Raw genomic sequence first — 20672 nt, forward strand, 5'->3', positions numbered from 1 at the left:
AAGCCGGTTTTTTCGTTGAATTTATTATCTGAAATAATTTTTTCGAGATACATGGCACATGATCATGATCACAATGGCTACAGCTTATTCCTCCTAGATAATTGAAGTAACAGTCACATTTTCGAGAAACACATAATTATATTATTAATTAGAAAAAATAACATCTAGATCAAATAAATAGCACACGTGTAACAATCAACACGCGTGTTTCTCCTTGACACAGAATTGCTGCTGGTTACAAAATTTTAATTGATAAGAAATGATAAAGTATAAACAAATAATATGAAATATCGAGAAAATAAATCTTGAAACGGTAGGGCATGATATATTGCTAATTACAAAATGCCAGAAACAATTCAATTTCGATAAATATGAAGACAAATACCATGTAAAACTGGCAGTTGGCAATTGTAACTTTTTTGTAACAGCTTAAAATAGTTCTACTGAGCTTTTCTCAAACCAATTCCGTAGATTCTGCAAATATGATGTTCTTCTCCTTCGGAACCTTCTTTGAACCAATATCTTTTCTTATATGTGGTTTCCAGTATGAAGTATCGTACTTTACTTCTCATAACATGCTTCAAGTATTTTGGTTTTCTTTTCTTTATGTTTATGATTTCTAGATCTTTTTTTCATTCTTCTAAGCACTTCTATGTTTGTAATGTAAGCTGTCCCTAGTATTCTGAAAATTCTCTTGGACACATCTCAAATACTTTCAGATTTTTAATGGTAGATTCTGTGAGTATTCAGGATTCTTCAACATAGAATAAAATAGAAAAGACGTAGCTTCCTAAGTTTCTTAATTTTATTTTAAGAGATATGCGACATTTTATGTTTGAAGATGACACTGATTTTGTAAAATACCGTCCTCGGTTTTCTTATACGACATTTAATTTTTTGTGCACTATCCTATTGTGGATTTATGACGGTTCCAAGGTAGCAACATTATTAAACACGTTTAATTCGAGTTTTGCCGATATATGGGTGATCTCCATCTATATCTCTTTTGCTGATGATTATTTGTTAAATTTTCTTTACATTTTCTACTATTACATGTTACTTCAAGGGCCTTGTTGAAAATTTTCTTGGAATATAAGTTGAATATCTCTCAATGCGGGGCCCTATGATGAGAGACCTGCGTATGGTGGACATATGGTGCCTCTCGGGGGGTCTTAGGATTAACCCCAAAAAAGCGAAGCTCCTACTATTCACGAGGAGACGTAACTTTGGCACGCCCCCTGTTATATCTCTAGGTGGCATACAGCTGCATTACTTCAGGACAGTTCGATTTCTGGGAATCAAGTTAGATCCCAAACTCTCCTGCTACGATCATGCAGACACCAGAATGAAGAAGGCCACCTACGCGCTATGGGCCTGCAGGCGAGCTTTCGGCAATACCTGGGGTCTGTCTCCTAAGATCCTCCACTGGATCTACTCGCGCATTGTGAGACCTCTCCTCACATACGGGGCTATCGTTTGGTAGCCATGTACGAAGAAAGCGAAAATTCGTGCTCAACTGGACAGAGTCCAACGTCTTGCATGTCTCAGCATAACGGATTCCATGCGGACGGCGCCGACTAGAGCGCTCGAGGCTCTGCTGAGTCTTTCTCGGATCTCGTTGTGCAATTCGAGGCAATGAGAACTGCGTACAGGCTATACGTCCTCGGCAAACTACGTGCTGGGGAGACCGGTCACGCAAAAATTTTGTCACTGGCCATACAGGAATGTCCTCTCCTTCTGATGGGCAGTGGCTGCATGGCTCCAGGGACTGTGGACTGCAAGGGATTCGTGACGCAGAATGCCTATTGCAGGTAGAGAGGAGTGGCAGCATTCCAACAGACCTGCATTGCTAAATAGGGGGACCATCTGGTACACAGATGGCTCCAGAATAAATAACAGAGCTGGATCAGGGCTTTGTGGTGGGATCCCACATACTAGTAGGGCATACTCGCTGGGGAAGCACGCCACTGTCTTCCAGGCCGAAGTATTCGCTGTATTAAAATGCGGACAGAAAATCCTAAGCTGCGGACACCACAATACAGTCGCATCAATATGCTCGGACAGCAGAGCTGCCATTAAGGCTATCACAGCCGCAAAGGTAAGCTCCAAGCTTACTTAGATGAGCTGCAGGGTCCAGCTGCAGTTGCCAGACTGGGATCCGCGAATGTGCCGATGGGGCCGGAACCTATAGTTGGTATCGCCAAATGCATTGCGGTCGCGTCAATGAAGGGTCTGCTGGACAAGTGGACCCACCGAAGATAGGCTGAGTCCCCTGGTATGAGACAGGCCAAAGCGCACATAGGTGGACCCTCTGCCTGTCTCACCAAAAATCTACTACACCTAAGACGCGAAATTCGGCTAGTGACAGGTCTTTTAACCAGTCACTGGCACTTAAGAAGCCATCTCCATACTATCGGTATTGCGGACAACCCGGAATGCCGATGGTGCTGTGAGGAGGATGAAACCGTGGACCATGTAGTCGAGGAGTGCCCAGCACTCACGTGCGCCAGGTTCAAATACTTGGGTAACACTTTCAGTGTATCGAGTGACTTTAAGTCCTTCAGACCAGAGAGCCTTATCGGTTTCTCTAAGGCCGTTGGGCTCTGGTAACCCCTGGTGGGGCATGACGGGTCCATTAGGAGACCTATATGCATAACTGCCTTGGCAGCCCACTGTTTCGACAATTCAATTCAAGTTGAATATCAACACCGAGAGTCACAATACATCAAACACATCCGTGTTTGACTTCACGTTATATTTTCACTTGTCTCGTTTGATATTCATCAAGTTTTAAGCATGCTGTCTGATTTAAGTAGAGACTTGAAATTAGTCTGATATGTTTATCGTCAAAGTCGGTCTCTGAATTGGACTGATGGTCCTATATATCTCGAACCTCTTTGCTTCAGGTTTTTTTGGCTATAAATTCTGACTGCAGGCATTTTTCGAGGTTATCATCAGAGAGCTTCAGGAATTCAGTTTCTATGTTGTCTGGTTCCCTGGCCTGCTTTTTTGTTTCTCATTTTTCTATTGCTATTTCTAGCTCATAGATTAGTATGGGTGGCTTTGTAGCTTCTTCCTACAGTGAGACGTTTGATTCTCAAAAAGCTTTTCTAAATATGACTACGATCTTATTTGCAGATCACGTTTGTAAATGATAATTTTTTCATTTGTGTCTATAAGCTTCATATCTTATCGATTTTTAAAGGTTACATTTGTCTCTTTAATTTTTTGTGTAGGTTAAAGCTGTCGTGTCCGGCTTGCAGTATTTGTAATTCTGCGCATCTTTCTGCTACTTTTTTTTCTTTGGCTTCTTTTATCCTTTTTTTATCTATGTCTGGATTTTTTTGTATGCTTCTTCTCTATTAAATTGGGTTTCAAATTCCAGTAGTCTTCCAAAATATCTATTTGGTTTTATAAATTGTTTTTTTGTTGAATATCTTGAATGTTTGAATTTGTTAATCACCGCCTGCATGTCATTCATCTCTTTTACTTTTTTTACCTTTGCGTTAACATATTCGCTTGCTTTTTGGTCTTTTTAAAGGTTGTTGTAAAGTCATCATATTGTGAATAATTTTTTTCTTAACTTTCTTTAGTTTCACTCCTACTAGAGGTATATGATCTGATTTAATCTCTGGACTAAGATAAGTTTTAACTGAATCAAAGCAGTTTTTGATTTTTTGAAATGTTCCTTGTTAACTAACATATAGTCAATTTGACGACAATGTTACTAGAAGTATCGGCTAGTGACTTCCATGGTGACTTACATAGTCTATATAGTCTTCTCTTTGCCAATTTGTAGAATGTAATTCGTTGTTTTCTGCAAATGTCTCAAGTCTGTCTCCTTTATTATTTCTTTGTTCTAATTTAACCCTACTCCCAATTTGGCATTAAAATTGCCCATTACGACATTTATTTCGTGCTTTGGGAGTCGTTATTTTAAGTCTTCTATGCTTTGGTAGATACTTTCAAATTTCTCTGCTAACATGTCTGCGAGTGGGTTTGTATATTTGGACTATGTTCATATTTACAGGATGAGTTTCACTTAATGTAGCATAGCTCTATCGGACATTGGCCTAAAAGTAAGCACACATCAGCCGAAATGTCTTACAACTAGTATTTATCTCCATAATCCAGCTTTCCATCTGGTATTTCCAAATTAAATACTGTGATTTCTTCTTTGTCTATACTTCCTACGCCTGGCCATCTCATCTCACCTATTCCCATTATGTCGATTATTAATTAAATTATAGATGACAGTTTTATAAGCAGAAACAATTTTTCTTGACCATTTTTTGAATTTCCTAGTTTTATTTAGGATTGTAGAATGTATGAATCATCGGTCCTTAAGGGAGTTTAAATCACAATTTGCTTATTCCATGTTTTTAAATAATTTCTGTTTTATTCCAGGCATTTGAAGCAGCTTTTTTGTCAGTCATTTGAGGTTTGTTTTTCTTTTTGTGTCTTCCAAGCATTTAAAATCGTATTTGAAGGGTGTCTCGTTTTTTTAAGGACAGATGGTATTCCTGTGAGAAAATCAAAAGTAATTTTAATTATTTATTGGATCGGTTTATACAGGCGGTAAAATTGACGTAAACTTAAAGTCTTAAAATTATTTTTTTAAAGTGTCTGGCATTTAAAGACATTTTTTTGGAATTCTTATTTGCTCCGAGGGAATTGACATTATTATTTATTTTTTCTAGGCATTTAAGCAGTCATTTAATCCAGGAATTTAAGCCAATTTTTTACACCTTTCTAATTGTTCATATAATTTTTTATTCAAAGCCTTTGAAGCCGGTTTAAGTTTGATGACGTAGATTAATTTCTGGGAAGCACATTGGTTTATTGTCATTTATATCTAAATATATTCAATCGAGTGGAAAGATACCATCTATATCGAATAAATAACACACGTGTTTCGATGAACACGCGTGTTTATCCTCGAAACAAAATTGCTAATTATATCAGAAAATTGTAATTGACAATAAATGATAAAGAATTAAGAGAGTATGAATCAATTTCTTCATGAAAGAATTTCTATTAATATGAAAACAAATACAATTTAAAACTAGCAGTTAGCGATCATGGTATTAGCAATTATAACTTATTTTGTAACAGCTTGAAACAATTGCTGATCTTTTCCCAAACCAAGTCCGTAGATTACGCAACTATGATGTTCTTCTTTTTTCAGGCCTTCTTTTACATAAATATTTCCTCTACTTACCATTTTTTATTTAAATCTATTACTTTGAGCAAGTTAATAATTTTATTTGCTTGATACGGGCTTTAATATATAAAAAAACTTTTCATCAGACATTATTCAGACTTTTTGAGATTTTTCTAGGAAGTTAATTCTACGCATATGAAGTTACTGCGAGTTTTTTCTTAATATATTGCGTTTTTATTAATTTTTTCTTCGTCGGAGTCACTTTTAGTCCCTGTAACCATTTACAGTTATAAAAGTACTTATGTTGTATGTTCCAGATATTTAAAAACTATTTCCATGTTTAAGGTTTATTTCAAATAGGTAGTAAATAATAAAATGTAAATTTCTGAAAATTTTGTGGTAAACTTAGTACCTAGTTAATGAATAAAGCGAGAAAAAAGGTAGGGTCCGAACATTACAAGAAGGGTACAGATAAGTGTGATTTTTAAATATAATACAGATTTACTTAATATTTAATATACTAACTTGACAGATAAACTAAACTCAATTTTGCTTCCACCAGGTAAGCTGGCGGATGTACAACATACAGATATATATTGTATAAGAAAATAAAAAATGGATTATGATCTGTTTTTTATTTTCTTATAAAGGTCTGCCTTTACTCCAACAAAAATAAGTTCTAATAATAGATCTACTACTGGTACTCTTGCATTGTTAGTCAATAAAAAAGTTATTGTTTTAAATATTGATGATTGTTTAAAATACGACCCCTTAGGTTTGTTGTAGATGAAGTTGTACAGGAATGTTCCTGAACGTCTGGAATAGAAAAATCTACCATTTATAGACTATTACGAAAAAGAAAGGCGGGGCAAGTAGAACCACCAAAGCTTAGTACCGGAAGACCAGCCAGAGTCCTTGTTGGAAACGCTAAACGGTAGAAAAAAGTTCATTATTCTTATATCAAGAATTAAATATCAACTTTGGACAAAAGTAGAATGCAGCTTGACCGAGACGATAGCATTGCTTTGGTAAGTAATAAACTCTTATGGATTACTTTAAAAGAAATGAATTTTGCATGGGAAAAGCATAATTGCAAATCAGTTCTACTCGAAAGCAATGATGCTGGAGAAGAAAATTCTTAAGAACTATCAAGCAGCATCACGGAAAACAAAAGAACATTTTATTTATTTTTATTTTAAGTATTAATATATTTTTTTTTTCTTCCAATAAAGATATAATATACTTGTTTTAATTTATATTATAGTTTTTTGCCTGCACTGCTCTGTCGTAGGGTAGGGCGGGGCTGGTTGATCCACGCACCATATAACAAAAACCTAACACTTTTTAAGGAATCCAAGTGAACACGAAGCTACGTAGACCGTCCGTATTTGCACGCGAATGTAAAAAATCGATATTGAATGTGTTTTTGGTCCTACTTCGTTATTTTAAAGTTGTGGACTTCAAAGTAAATACAATATTTGATCATAACCGTGTTATTTTAATAACATTTAGTTAAAAAATAACAGTTCTAAATACATTTTTTATTATGTGTTGAATTGTTCCAAAAACGTGTGTGGGGTTAGTTGAGCCAAAATTAACGAGGCAAGTTGAGATATGGCTCAACTAACCCCCTATTCATGTATTTGTTTTATTTTATGTATAAAATAATATTTTTGCTATATTCCTGTTTAATTTTTAGATGCGTATATACAAGAGGACGACCGCACGTGGAGAGGCGACAAAAGAGCAGCTATTTAATGCAGCAAAAGCAGTTGAAAATGAGGGAAAAAGTATTAGAACCGCAGCAACTGAATTTGGAATTGATCGAACGACACTGGGCCGATATATAAATAAAATTAAAGAGTGGAGATGGACCAGACGAAGTAACAAAATACATTTTTTATTATGTATTGAATTGTTTCAAAAACATGTGTGGGGTGAGTTGAGCCAAAATTAACGGGGCAAGTTGAGACATGGCTCAACTAACCCCCTTTCATGTATTTGTTTTATTTAATGTATAAAATAATATTTTTGCTATATTCCTGTTTAATTTTTAGATGTTTTAGATGCGTACTTACAAGAGGACGATCGCACGTGGAGAGGCGACAAAAGAGCAGCTATTTAATGCAGCAAAAGCAGTTGAAAATGAGGGAAAAAGTATTAGAACCGCAGCAACTGAATTTGGAATTGATCGAACGACACTGGGCCGATATATAAAAAAAATAAAGAGTGGAGATGGACCAGACGAAGTAACAATGGGATATGTTGCATCTCGTCAAATTTTTTCTTTAGAGCAAGAAGAATTTCTTAAAGATTACTTGTTCAAATTGGCATCCATTTTTTATGGTCTATCGCCAATTGATGTTAGCTAGCCATGACGATATTAGATATGACGCCTAGCCTTCGAATGTGCAATAAAATACAACTTTAACGTTCCTGAACCTTGGAAGATAAATAAAATAGCAGGAAATGACTGGTTGACGGCTTATTTAAAGAGAAACCCTCAGCTCTCAATAAGAAAACCAGAACCGAGAAGCTTAGGTAGAGCAACCTCGTTCAATAAACATAATGTTAATATGTTTTTCGAAAAACTTGCCAACGTTATGGACAAATATAAATTTTCGCCATCAAGAATTTGGAACACAGAAGAAACGGGTGTGTCTACTGTAACAAAACCTTCAAAAATAGTAGCAGCGAAGGGAAAAAGAAACATAGGTGCTGTTACTTCAGGAGAGCATGGAACTAATGTAACCCTAATTATCGCCGTATCAGCAATAGGGAATACAATACCACCCATGTTTGTCTTTCCCAGAAAAAAATTTAAACCCTATTTTATTTCAAACGGTCTATGACGAACGGTTTATGTCTGATGTGCCTAGCAGCATTTACAGATATTGTTCCGGGTGAAGAATGGATACAGTATTCCAATTGCAAAAAATGGGCTCATTTAAGGTGCACTTCAGGTACTAGTATATATTATATGTGTATAAACTGCGACAGCGATTAGTTTTTAATTTCCAAAATGTTTAATTTAGTTTTGGTAATAAATTTTTTGAGTATTTCTAAAATTGATGCCACTTGATGCTTACCATCCTTCTATTGTTATATCATTTAGAGCAGAAACCAAAAGGAATTGTAACTCTAAATCAAAGTCTCAACTATAATTTTAGAACTTTTCCATGCTATATTAATTTATGTCAAGTTCAACGGATGTGATTTTATGACGTTAATAAGGCAGTTTCCAGTTTCAATGGCAGTTATAGACAAAATCGATAATATATTACTATCCCAGCTAGTATACTATCCAAATTGTGGCAGGTCTTAAGGAAAAGTATAGATTGCATGCTAGATGGAAAAGAACTAGTGATTTAGCTGACTATAATGCTTATAAGGCTCTCCGAGCATCCAGAAAGTCGCGTATAGAGTTTATATAACAAATACTGAAAATTCTAATCATCATGATCCTAAGAAATTTTGGAAATTAATACAAGCAAGAAACAACATCTAATCTCCAATATTTTGAACTAAAATAACAATTGTTTGTCTACTCCCTGCAAATTGTGAATGCTTTTGCAAATTTCTTTAGTACCATCTTTGACAGCTCCACTTCATCTGTTGATCTCAGCCATGTACAATAAACATTGTGAGAAGACTATGTGAAATAATGAAGCAACCTTTCTCCATTTTTAACTTTAATTTTTATCAATGACATTTTCACTAACGAGTCTGATGCAACTGAGGCATGCAACTGATTCATAGATATTCAGTTACGGTTGATGTTAATCTGTTAAGCATGAATAATTTCAAATCTGTTAATTCAGATAGAATTACATTGTTACATGTTTAAGTATTGAATAAATTATTTACTATTAGGTATACATTGCACCAGTTAGTAAATTTGATATTGTTATTTGTTACATTATCAAATTTATTATATTTTCTGTTGATTTGTCTTATCCAAATTTGTCTGATTATTATGATTTATTTCCTGTTGGACCTCCAAAGTTATTTAATACTTACACTAGGTTTTTTAGGTATTTCAAATTATAAAAATATTTTGACTTTATTTCTCACTTGCGTCCATACATTTTATGCAGTAATTTTTTGTTTTAATAAATCTGTCAAACTGTTTTCAATATGATATTTTGCCAAAAAATTACTGCCATCTTAAAATGTATGTAATTTTGAGTCAGCTTTTAGTGCGTTTTTGTTAATTCGCTATTTTTTATGTGTATCCTTTAACCAGTGTGGTTAAATATGTTTAAAAATAACATTTTCAAAACTATCTTTCATATATACTTAAAAAATCCAAAATTTAATTAAAAAAAAGAACAATATGTGTTAAAATGTTCTTGAAACTCACCTCAAAAAACTTTTAAAAAACACTAAGGGTGTTAAAAAATAAAAAACTAACTTACTGTTTTATGTGTAATTCTTATTACACATAAAACAATGAAATTCACTTGGAACCCACTTAACAATTTATACTTTGAAAATGGTTACGCACATATGCAAAATAGGTTAATAACACTGTTTTATAGTGTTTATATTAGTTTTTTTTTATCGGCAGTTCTGTAAAAAGTAGCGAATTTTTTTGAATTATACATTTTTTGGCATAATTTTGCAATCATTACTTTATATTTCCGAAGTTTTTTTATGGGGCTAAAGTATGAAAACATATACATAGAGATCTTCCGATGACGGCACTAATCCATTATAATAATAATAATATGAATTATTAAAATATGATAAATACGAATTGAATGACATCATTCTCAATCAAGTATTCACTATCTGTGTCGCTCTTTTTCTTCGAGTGTTACTCTTTTTACTTTAAATTGCCGAAAATAAATCTAAAAAATAAATAATTTTTAATATAGACATATGTACAAGCTGTTGCTAAAGCCTGAAAAGCTGATATCAAAATGATCTAAGGGACGAGGAAAAAGGCCGTATTATTTTTAGACAAAAACATTTTCCACGGAAAATTGTACTTAGCTTATTAAAAAAAATTCATTCATTTTCAATAAACATTTCTTTGAAGCTTGTTTAATTATCATATCAAGTTATTTTTGTTGTTATTAAATAAATAAATAATATTCTTTAAGTTAATATTAAATAGATAAACTGGAAAATATTAATTCCAATTTTTGTTGGCAGTCTACTGAGAATTTGTTTTAATTGTTGCTTGCAACATAGTCAATATCCAAAGGCAACATCTTGATCGTAAAACATAGTTATAAACTCTTAGTGTAATACAGGTTAGTATGAATATCCGCGACATAAACTCTACCAAGATCACTTGGACTAATATTGTGGCAGAGATTTGAAAAAACCGGTGATGTGAGAAGATACCAGTCCAACAAGAGCAACAGAACCTATAAATTTGACATCGGCTTCATTGGGTGGTTCCAAAGCCATACTTTGTCAGCTTGCTGAATCCTGAAAATTTTGCTTGAAGGTCGTATCGGGTCTTCATCTAAAAGCCTTAGTCGTTCTCTGACCGATTCGTGAAAATCATGCAGTTTAATTTTTGCATCATCCACATAGTCTTCCACTGTGACTTCCTCATTGCTTGAAGTATCAACAACCAAGTCACCTAGGAAACGAAGTTCTCTCCTGAACAAACTCTGTACTGATGTTAACTCAGTCGTATCATGAACTGCATCCATTCCAATCCTTTTGATGTTCATCCACAATGGAACAATGTTCTTCGATTGTCTTGTTAAATGTTGTCTTTTTGGCACCACAATTTTACATCTTCACAGTAGTTAACCCACTAGAACCTGTCCCGAATTTTGTCCAGAGTCTTATTTGCTCCCAAATGGGCTCCACTTGCTCCACTATGCATCTCCTCCACGACTTGGTTAACTTACATCACACTACATCTCGGTCTTGGTCTGCCGTTTTCCTTTTCCCGAAGAATTGCTTATATATCTTAGTTTTTTATTAACTTAACAGTACTTCATCCTTCACTAACCTCAAATTTAAGACTTCTTATTATGCCACACTTTCCCGTTCTTTTACTTTGGCAGTGGCTAGCAGGATCTCCTGGATAAAGCGTCTGAATAAAGTTTACCCAAGCGATGTTTATTGTTGAAGTTGTACTGCTGTAAGGCTACATGGTCTGTCCTAATCAGAAACTCTTCTTCATAGATGGTATTTGGAGAAATCGTCCACCGCTCTGACAATAGTTAGAAGCTCTCTCCTCGTGATGCATAAACTTCTTTCTGGCTTTGACAACACTTTGCTAAAATACTCGACGAGTCGTTCCTAGCCAATTTGTACTTATGATAGCATAGCTCCAATACTAATATTGTTCGAATGTGGGTATCTTAATATGATACACCCACATAAAGCATCTTTTGACATTCGCAAGATCTTACTCCATGTTCCATTAAAAACTGGATTTTGGTTCTGTCAAACTATGGGGTAAGAATAATGGCAAATCCTTTGACAAACCTTCGGTAGTATGTGCAGAGCTCAAGAAAACTTCTTAACTCACGTTAATCACGAGGTCGCGGTCAGTCGTTTATGCTTTCAATTTTTGCTGGTTCAGTTTATATTCCTTCTTTATGCCCAATACCACATGCCCATGAAAATTAACTTTCTGTTGAAACTTATTTGGGTTTAATATAAGCTAGGTATTCTGAATTTGGTTAAGAACTGCTTTTAAATTTTCGAGTAGTTTATAAAAAGTTTTTCCCATCACGAGAACATCGTCAAGGTAAACAAAGCAGGAGCATTACACAGACCAAATGGCATTACATTAAAATAATAAAGGCCATTTTAAATAGAAAACACAGTTTTCACCTCGTCTTCTTCCTGAATGCTCACTTGTCAATATCCACTTTTTAAATCAAATGTGGAAAATCAGCTTGAACCGACAAGAGTCGAAAGCTTATTTCGTTATGTAATTCTTGGAAGTTCCTCCTTTTACCATTAGACTCTTTAAAGATCTTCTGTGCTCGATGATGGACTATTTGGCCTTGCTCAATTCGTCTAGAGGAAAAGGTTTCCAATCCTTTGCGAAGCTGTCCAGATTCGTATCGAGTCTCTTGATAAAAAAAATTGCGAAATCTTCTTCACATCTGGACACAGATCTCACTGGTTGGTATAAAGTCACTCTTGCTTATCCTAAGGCCATTGGGGAGAATACTGACAATCCTTATGGGAATGTCACCTTCTGATGCCAGTGATTTTGTCATAAGCTATTCACAGGCATTCTCTTGTCTTTAGATCAATCCAATGCGGCTCCCAGAATTTTTCTCCAGTTTTCCAAAAATTATCTTCTGACTATTATCATCTACTCGAACAGAATCTGCTGCCTCTTACAGTAGTTGTGCCTTCACTTGCACTGGACAAAATAAATTCTTTCGAACCGAATTTAAGAATATTTAGCCTGTTGCCAAGTAAGAATCAGTGCTGTCTAATAAGATCTCTTTCCAAAAAAAAACATTATCTATAATATCCACCAATACCTTGTAACGTAAAGTGAGACGTCCCAGCCAAATATATACTTTCATTTCCTCAGTAACGTTCACTGATTCTCCAATCAGCGTGCGCAGCTTCAAATTCCGAGATAAGGGCTCAATCTTTAGTCCACGTACTACGCTTTCTTATTAGAGGTACGGCTGCTCCCGTGTCAACCGTAATGATAACCGTTCTTTCATTAAGTTGCCCTTCGATGGTCAGTGCATTAATATTACAGAAAGTAAGCTGCTGAACTAATTCCTTTAATTCCTGCCTTATTACCTTGATGATCTCTGTGAAGAGATTTTGTAGACCTTCACTATTGGCATCATCGTTATTCTCCTCGATGGAAACAGCTCTAATCGTTGGCCTGGAAATGTTATATACAACTTCAATTTCAAGACCTTGATCCAGCGCTTCACTGCTTTTCTCAAATTTAGTGATGCGCAGCAATTGTAAGATTTCTTGATTTCTAATGACATCTTCGAAATATTGGGCAGCAAGTTCATTTTGAAATTTCTCAGAGTCTCCTGGTTAGGCCAGATGAATAAGGCGTCTTATTTCTGCCTCAAACTTTTGTAAAGTTTTTCCGGCTTTTTGATGTCTAGATTTTATTTGAGATCAAAATAGCTGCCTTCGAATTTGCCTTTATTCGTCACGGCGACCATAACTTGTGATTAAAATGATCATTTTACTATGTGTCAGATCTTAGAATCTGAAATAAAGTGAACGTTTTTAAATTTCATTAAATGGAAATCTTCCAGAAGTGGTCATTTTCAGTCGGCAGATTTAAATATTACTACAGATAATTCTGATACAAATTTAACTAATTTTCAAATAAATCTATATTTTTATGACATCAATTTAATTAAAAACCATACATCGATTTTAATATATATTTTCGGGTACATTGCACCTAAAATTTTTAAAACCATTGATTGCTAATCTTGTAAACAAAATTCTCAACTAGAAAAAATCTGGAAAACTATAAACACATTTACTACAAATACAGTTATAACATATATTATGTGTTCTATATTGATATTTCCTTAGGATAAATATTATGTCATCACATGTTGTTTGTTGCGTTCTTTTTAATGTATTTAGGCCAGACTTTGACATACAACATTACAACATGTAAAAATAGGTCGGTTATTGTGACGTCTGCTGGCCTGTCTTTCTTTGCGGCATAGAACAAATGCAGAAAGTACACTATAAGCGGGTGGAAATGATTGTTAGTGATAATTTTGAATGTAGAAATGCTATTAGATAATAAAATGTACAAGTTTTATTTAATAAATTGGTAATTATACACATAAATAATTTCACTTAAAAATAGATTTTTTTGCAAATATTAAAAAAGTATAGAATAAGAAGTCTCCAATAAAAATTAGGGCGCAAAACACATTTTTTTATAAGATAAAAAATATCGAAAATATTTTTTTTTAAGGATTTGTCAGTGAATGTGTATGGGGACTGTTGGCTTAGGTTGACACTCACCCTTCTCTGTGATAAATCCAAAGGTCATACTTAATTCTCGATATCTTAAGCTAAACTAAATCTAAAGGAGAATAAAACTGAACTCAACTCAATGCAACTCAACTCAACTTAACTCCTCTCCATACATTCCCTATTAAATCCTCCAAAAAAATAGAAAACAATTTCTTTAATTATTTTTTGTCGTATATAAGAAATGCTTTCTGTGCCCTGATTTTTTCACTTTCTTAAGTTACAATAATTTTGTTGTATAATGGTCAAGGAACTACTAATATTTCTGAAATGTGTGGCCGAAAAGTAGACAATACTTAATAATTAATAATACTTAATATTTATTTATTTCAACATAAAATGTTATTAGTATTCGGTGTAGACATACATAATCAACTTAAAAAATATTTTCTTTTAGAGGACTCTATATGTTTACCTAAGATTGCGTTAATAAAATGTATTATTCCTTTTCATTAAACAAAGGTCAAAAAACAAGTTGATATTTTATAAAATATATATTTTTGATAAGTTGTTGTACATGTGTCAAGAAGCTTACCTATAAGATAACTTTGAAGATATTTTAAAATATTTAGTAAACACGTGTTTAGAAAAAATAGTTGCTAAATGTGGATATGATCTAACGACCTTTTCTGTCACCTTAATAAGATTAGACCCACAATCTAATTTATAACGAAGACATAGACTAATAATTGAATAGCACATAGTTTTTCCAAGTTCGAGTTACAAATATCTATAAGTCAAGTAGCTTTAATATAAATAGTAATAACGCAATCTGAGGTAAAACATTGTACACGATAAAGCTGGATTTGCTATTCATATCGAAACCATTGCTCCAGATTTTTTAGGAAGTTTGACGTGGCATTTATTAGAAAAGCTTAGAAATACTCTTAATTACTTACTCCTATCTTATCCACGGCAAGGTAAAAATATTGGTAGGTGCTGGTATAACCAAACCAATTTTTATGTATCTCAAAGGATCTAAACACTCATACTTCACTAGATTAAGTACAGTGAGGTGTGTTGCTGTTGATAATTCCAATTATATCACTTTTTCTAGAATCTTCAAAGATCAGCATTAAGATCTGTTTAATACTAGTGGAGATATACTACATGAAAGAGTAAAAAGCTTAAGGTTTTCTTAGGGTACTCTTGCATCAGGAAAGTAGGGCCCATGATACTAATAGATTTGATGTGGCGACCACTTAATACTTTGCTCTTAAAAACAATGTGGTACATAAGTAAGAGTATTGCTTTTATTAGCTCATTTAGTTCACACAAAGCAAACATATTATATTATATCTAAATGGTATATTTATTTATAATAAACTGAGGTATACAGTGATTTTCAGTGTTATATTGGCACTGCTGCTAACTTTTTTATTATTGGAGATACATGGAGTCAGTTAAATAGGCAGACTTCTATAGTCAAAATCGCTCTTATCGTGCGGGTGTATCGGATTATCAACGACAAACTTTTGTAGTTACGTTTCATTTCAATTTGCGCAACAACGTTTTTTAACTACAACGCGTCAGATAAACGAAACAGATATATGCAGCGTTAATGTATCAAAAGAAAATAAAATGATAAATGTCAGTGGTTCTAAAACAATTACTTTCATAACAAACATGCCTGTCTTGTTTCGGTTGACGGATGACATTATTTGTCACAAGATAATTTAAATTTCAAATTATGGAAAAAAAAACCTTTTTGTGGATTTCTAAATCCTCAAGCCAAAAAAATGGTACTTAATGTCAATAATTACTTCGAGAACGAAAAAGAAAATAAAGGGTTGCCTAAGAATGTATAAGAAGAAGTAGCTAAAGCACTTGGAATTAGTTTAAGAATGGTGCAAAAGGTTGTATATGAAAACAAGAACAATCTTATTCCCAAGAAGGAAAAAAAATGTAAAAGGAAGAAGCCGAAGACTGAAGATTTAAGTGAATGTCTAAAAATGGAAGTAAGGGATAGGATTTATGAACTATATAGGCTAAAAACAAATATAACGCTGCCATTTCTGAGGGATGTTTTAAAGCAACGCGGCCCTTTGGAAATTGGACTTTCTGCTTTATCAAAATTAATTAAAAGCATAGGTTTTCGCTATAAAAAAGACTGCAATAGAAGATATTTCTGTGAACTACCAAATAATGTGAGCCAACGAATAGGATTTTTAAGACAATATACACAAAATGAAAAATCAAAGTTAAGGAAAGTGGTATTCTTAGATAAAACTTGGATATTTTCAAACGGGATTGGAATAAAATCTTGGCAAGATGAATCTGTGAAAAGCGTGAAAAGAAAAAAAGGATGCGGTCAGGGAAAACGATTTATTATTTTACATGTCGGGTCTTCAACGGGATTCGTTCCAAGTGCAAGTTTAATTTTTTTTTCTTAGTCTAAAAGTATGGATTATCATGACAATATTAATTGCGAAATGTTTGAAAAATGGTTAAAGGAACAGTTAATACCGAACTTGCAAGAACCTTCCTTAATAGTATTAGACAATGCGTCGTATCATTCAAGAATTTTGAATAAACAACCAAATGGAAGTTGGAGAAAAAGCGAAATTTATGAATGGTTAGTAAAAGAAAATCAGAATCCCTTGCCATATCGTCGTCAATATCACGAAGTGGCGTAACTAATTTTTTGTAATTTTTCAGGAGATGCTTTTAAAGTTTTTCACGATCTTTGCTTCACTGCTAACGCAAATTCATTACAGCCACGGTGTTTCGTTTTGGACAGTAGTTATATATGTATAAGTACTATTTATTCATGATAACCAAAACGCATATTAGATTTTATACTTTAAGTTATTTAGCAAAAAATACGCCAGTTTGTGAAATTGATAAATATAATTTGATAAGACAAAACTTGAGCTACGCCTCTGAACATCTAGGTACGTTACCATAGATAAAAGACACCGCATAAATAAAATGACAAATAAACTTTATTTTATTAATCAATTTATATGAAAACATAAAAAGCGACAAAATAAGTAAACATTGTGCTTAAAGAAACTGAACCAAAATGTTTAATAAAGATATTATTATAAAAATACATGAGAAAAAGTAATTTTTAGATCTAAATACAAACATAACATAAAAAAAAACATTATAAACTCAGGTTAATAAAAATCTAATTTAAATACATTGATATAATAAAAAAAACCATACGTAATAATAACGGGCTGGGTTTAGGACTCACTCTAAGGGTGTGTATGGCGTGATAAATGGGTGACGGGATATAATTGTGGCGGGATGAAAAGATCACATGCGCGCAAGATGGCAGCTGATATTACGCTATAGGAAGAATCGCCTTCATTCTGCCCATGAAATGATTCGAAAAGTTAGCAACTGCATACAAAAGTATTGCAGCAACGACAGAATTTTTATTTTGCCCACTGCATCCATCTGAAAACAAGGCTACTGACTTAATAGTTTTTTTAGAGTCATATTTTTGTAGAGCATTATATACACATGAACTGATTTCCGACGCACCTCTTTGGCTACTTAACTTACTCCAAATGAAACAATGACATTCCTTTAAAGCGATATCGTAAAAAGTAAAGTTATAGTTTGCTAAACGTCGTTTATAAAATAGAGCCTTTTCTTTTGGCTGTGGCAAGTAAATTACCTGCTGAAGATCAAAGCTTGCACATCCTATAGTGCTATCTCCAGCTAACACCTTCTCTTTAATGATCTTTTTAAGTTCCCTTACTTTAGTCTTTTCTACAACATGTCTATTGAACTTATCCATTATCTTCTCTTTTAAAGCTGGATCTCCTTTTCTGTAGGACAAACATAACGAGCACTATCCTTTTTTGGCCGGTGGAAAGACAAATTTAAAGATCTAAATACCTTACGATACAAATCAATTGAAGGTTTTTCTTCATTTAGACTTAATTCTTCAAAAAACATATTGTACATCTTTGATACCGTTAATTCGGGGTGGAGATATTCCCTGCTAGAACTAGCACGAACATAGTGAGCTTCTACCTTGGGAAATCTTTGGATGTGATTTAAAATTGTAGTTCGAAGGATATTATCACGTTCAATTACCCTGACTGCCTGTCTACCACCTCTTCTTTCCCCTTCTAGTACCCCACCTGAAGTTACCTTTATCAGCGAAGTTCTCATTGCTTTTTCGGATATCCCCAACGTATGCAAAAAGAATGTTTTACACACCAAGTATTTTTTGTGATTCAATGTCAAAAAATATTTGTGACTTTTTTGTCTTCGAGACTGTTCTTTCTTGGTTAATTTTGGTAGCCGTTTCCAGAACTTCAATATGGCGAACAATAAATTCACGTTGGGATGTCAAATTCTATTCCAAATTTCGATCACTCCCAGGAAAACAAAAATATGCAAGTATTGACAAGAAAATTCTGAGATAAGCCGAATAGTGTAAGTCGACATCGACATTTAATCAATTTCACAAAGTGGCTTAACTGAGATACGCCTTAGAATGACTAGTAATATGGAGAATTCTAAATTTTACAAATAGGCGTAACTTAAATTAAGTCTGTTTGTAAAATTGTACCTTATAATAAACACTTCTAGTGACCCTGGTAATTATTCGATCATCATTATTGATCTACCAATTGTATTAAATATGATTAGCTGAAGATCTTTAAGAGCATCATACTGCCTCTTATAAATAAGATCTTTTAAACAGCCCTAATGGAAAAAGTGCATAAGCGTTAAGTCAGGTGATCGAGGAGGTATTCGGATAGGGCCGTTTGTTGATAAGAAACGGTAATCAAAAAGTATTGTAATAGGGTACAAATCTGGCGAATATTATGGGTAGGAGTTCCACCTTGTTGAAAGTAGATCTGTTATCTATGCATTAAATTTAAATTATCTATAATAAATCACGAAGTGTAACAGTCAACATTTCGACATACAGGATCTATAATTCTTGAGTTTATTAGACCACATCAAACATTAACATTAATGTGTCTGCGGTTTACAGGGATGGAAGTTCATCAAATTTTCTTGACTCCAATAGTGGGTATTTTTTCTATTAAAAATTCGCTAAAAATTGGCATTAATCCTTAATAAGTGAACCATTGAGAAAACTCAATGCGCCTTTCTTGATCCCTTGAAATAATATGTGTATATTATTTCAAGTAATAATAATATCTATAACGTTAAAAGAAATTTCTATTTACGGATAGGGTGTTGCCAAGACGTTCGTGGCGAGCATTTTGAACATTTCCTACATTGACATTATTATTTATATTTGTATTATGTATAAGTTTTTGAATATTTTGTATTAATTTTCGGCAAATAAATAATTTTCTTTTCTAAATGTTATTTTTTGAATTTTACTTAATATTTCCGAAACAGTCAAAGATAGGTATAGAACATTGTATACAAAATATGTCTAAAATGATCTGAGGAATCTAAAAATTAATTAACATATAGGGTGGTATGTTTAAACTAAGCAAGTTGGTATTGGCCACCGTTATCTTATACTCCCTGTATAAAAAGTTTTTATGAAAAAAAATGCGCAACTATAAAAACCAATCGACGTGTTCGAGCGTTTTTTCCAACACGCTCCCTGATGGAATGGAATAATTTAACTAATTTATTCCATTTGGCTAACACACACTGTATGTTTACCTAAGATTGCGTTAATAAAATGTATTGTTCCTTTTCAATAAACAAAGGTCAAGAAACAAGTTAATATTTTATAAAATATATATTTTTGATAAGTGGTTCACGTGTCAAGAAGCTTACCTATAAGATAACATTGAAGAGATTTTAAAACATTTATTAAACACGTTTTTAGAAAAAATAGTTGCTAAGTGTGGACTATTTTAAATTTCGTCATTTTAAAAAGGCAAAATTTAAAATGATTCAGCGACCTTTTCTATCACCCTAATAAGATTAGACACACAATCTAATTGATAAAGGAGACATAGAGTAATAATTGAATAGCAAATAATTTTTCCGATTAAAGTTCGAGTTCCAAATATCTATAAGTCAAGTAGCTTTAATATAAATGGTAATAAGGTGATCCTCGATTTGAATTTTGGGTAATCTGATCAACAAGGTAAAAAAATCTGAGGTAAAACTTTGTACACGATAAAGCTGGATTTCCTATTCATATCGAAACCGTTGCCCCAGATTTTTTAGGTAGTTTGACGTGTCATTTATTAGAAAAGCTTAGAAATACTCTTAATAACCTACTCCTATATTTTCCACGGTAACGTAAAAATATTGGTAGGTGCTGGTATAACCAAACTAATCTTTATGTATCTCAAAGCATCTAAATACTCATACTTCACTGGATTAAGTAGAGTGAGGTGTGTTGCTGTTGATAATTCCAATTACATCACTTTTTCTAGAATGTTCAAAGATCACCATTAAGTTCTATTTAATACTAGTGAAGATATACTACATGAAAAAGTAAAAAGCTTAAGGTTTTCTTAGGGTAGTCTTGCATCAGGAAAGTAGGGTCCATGATACTAATAGATTTGATGTGGCGACCACTTAATACTTTGCTCTTAAGAAGAATGTGGCG

At 33.4% G+C, this 20672-nt stretch overlaps 1 protein-coding gene across 1 annotated transcript in view; it reads right to left on the minus strand.

Moving 5' to 3' along the window:
- The window catches only part of LOC126741694 (cytochrome P450 4g15-like), a 42247-nt gene extending 32604 nt beyond the window's left edge, over positions 1-9643 (minus strand). Inside the window, exon 1 of the mRNA XM_050448223.1 lies at positions 9528-9643. The gene's annotated coding sequence lies outside the window, so the exon portion shown is untranslated. The remainder of the gene's footprint in view (positions 1-9527) is intronic.
- Positions 9644-20672: the final 11029 nt, after the last annotated feature.

This window comes from Anthonomus grandis, chromosome 10 (assembly GCF_022605725.1).
Source record: "Anthonomus grandis grandis chromosome 10, icAntGran1.3, whole genome shotgun sequence".
Lineage (NCBI taxonomy): Eukaryota > Metazoa > Arthropoda > Insecta > Coleoptera > Curculionidae > Anthonomus > Anthonomus grandis.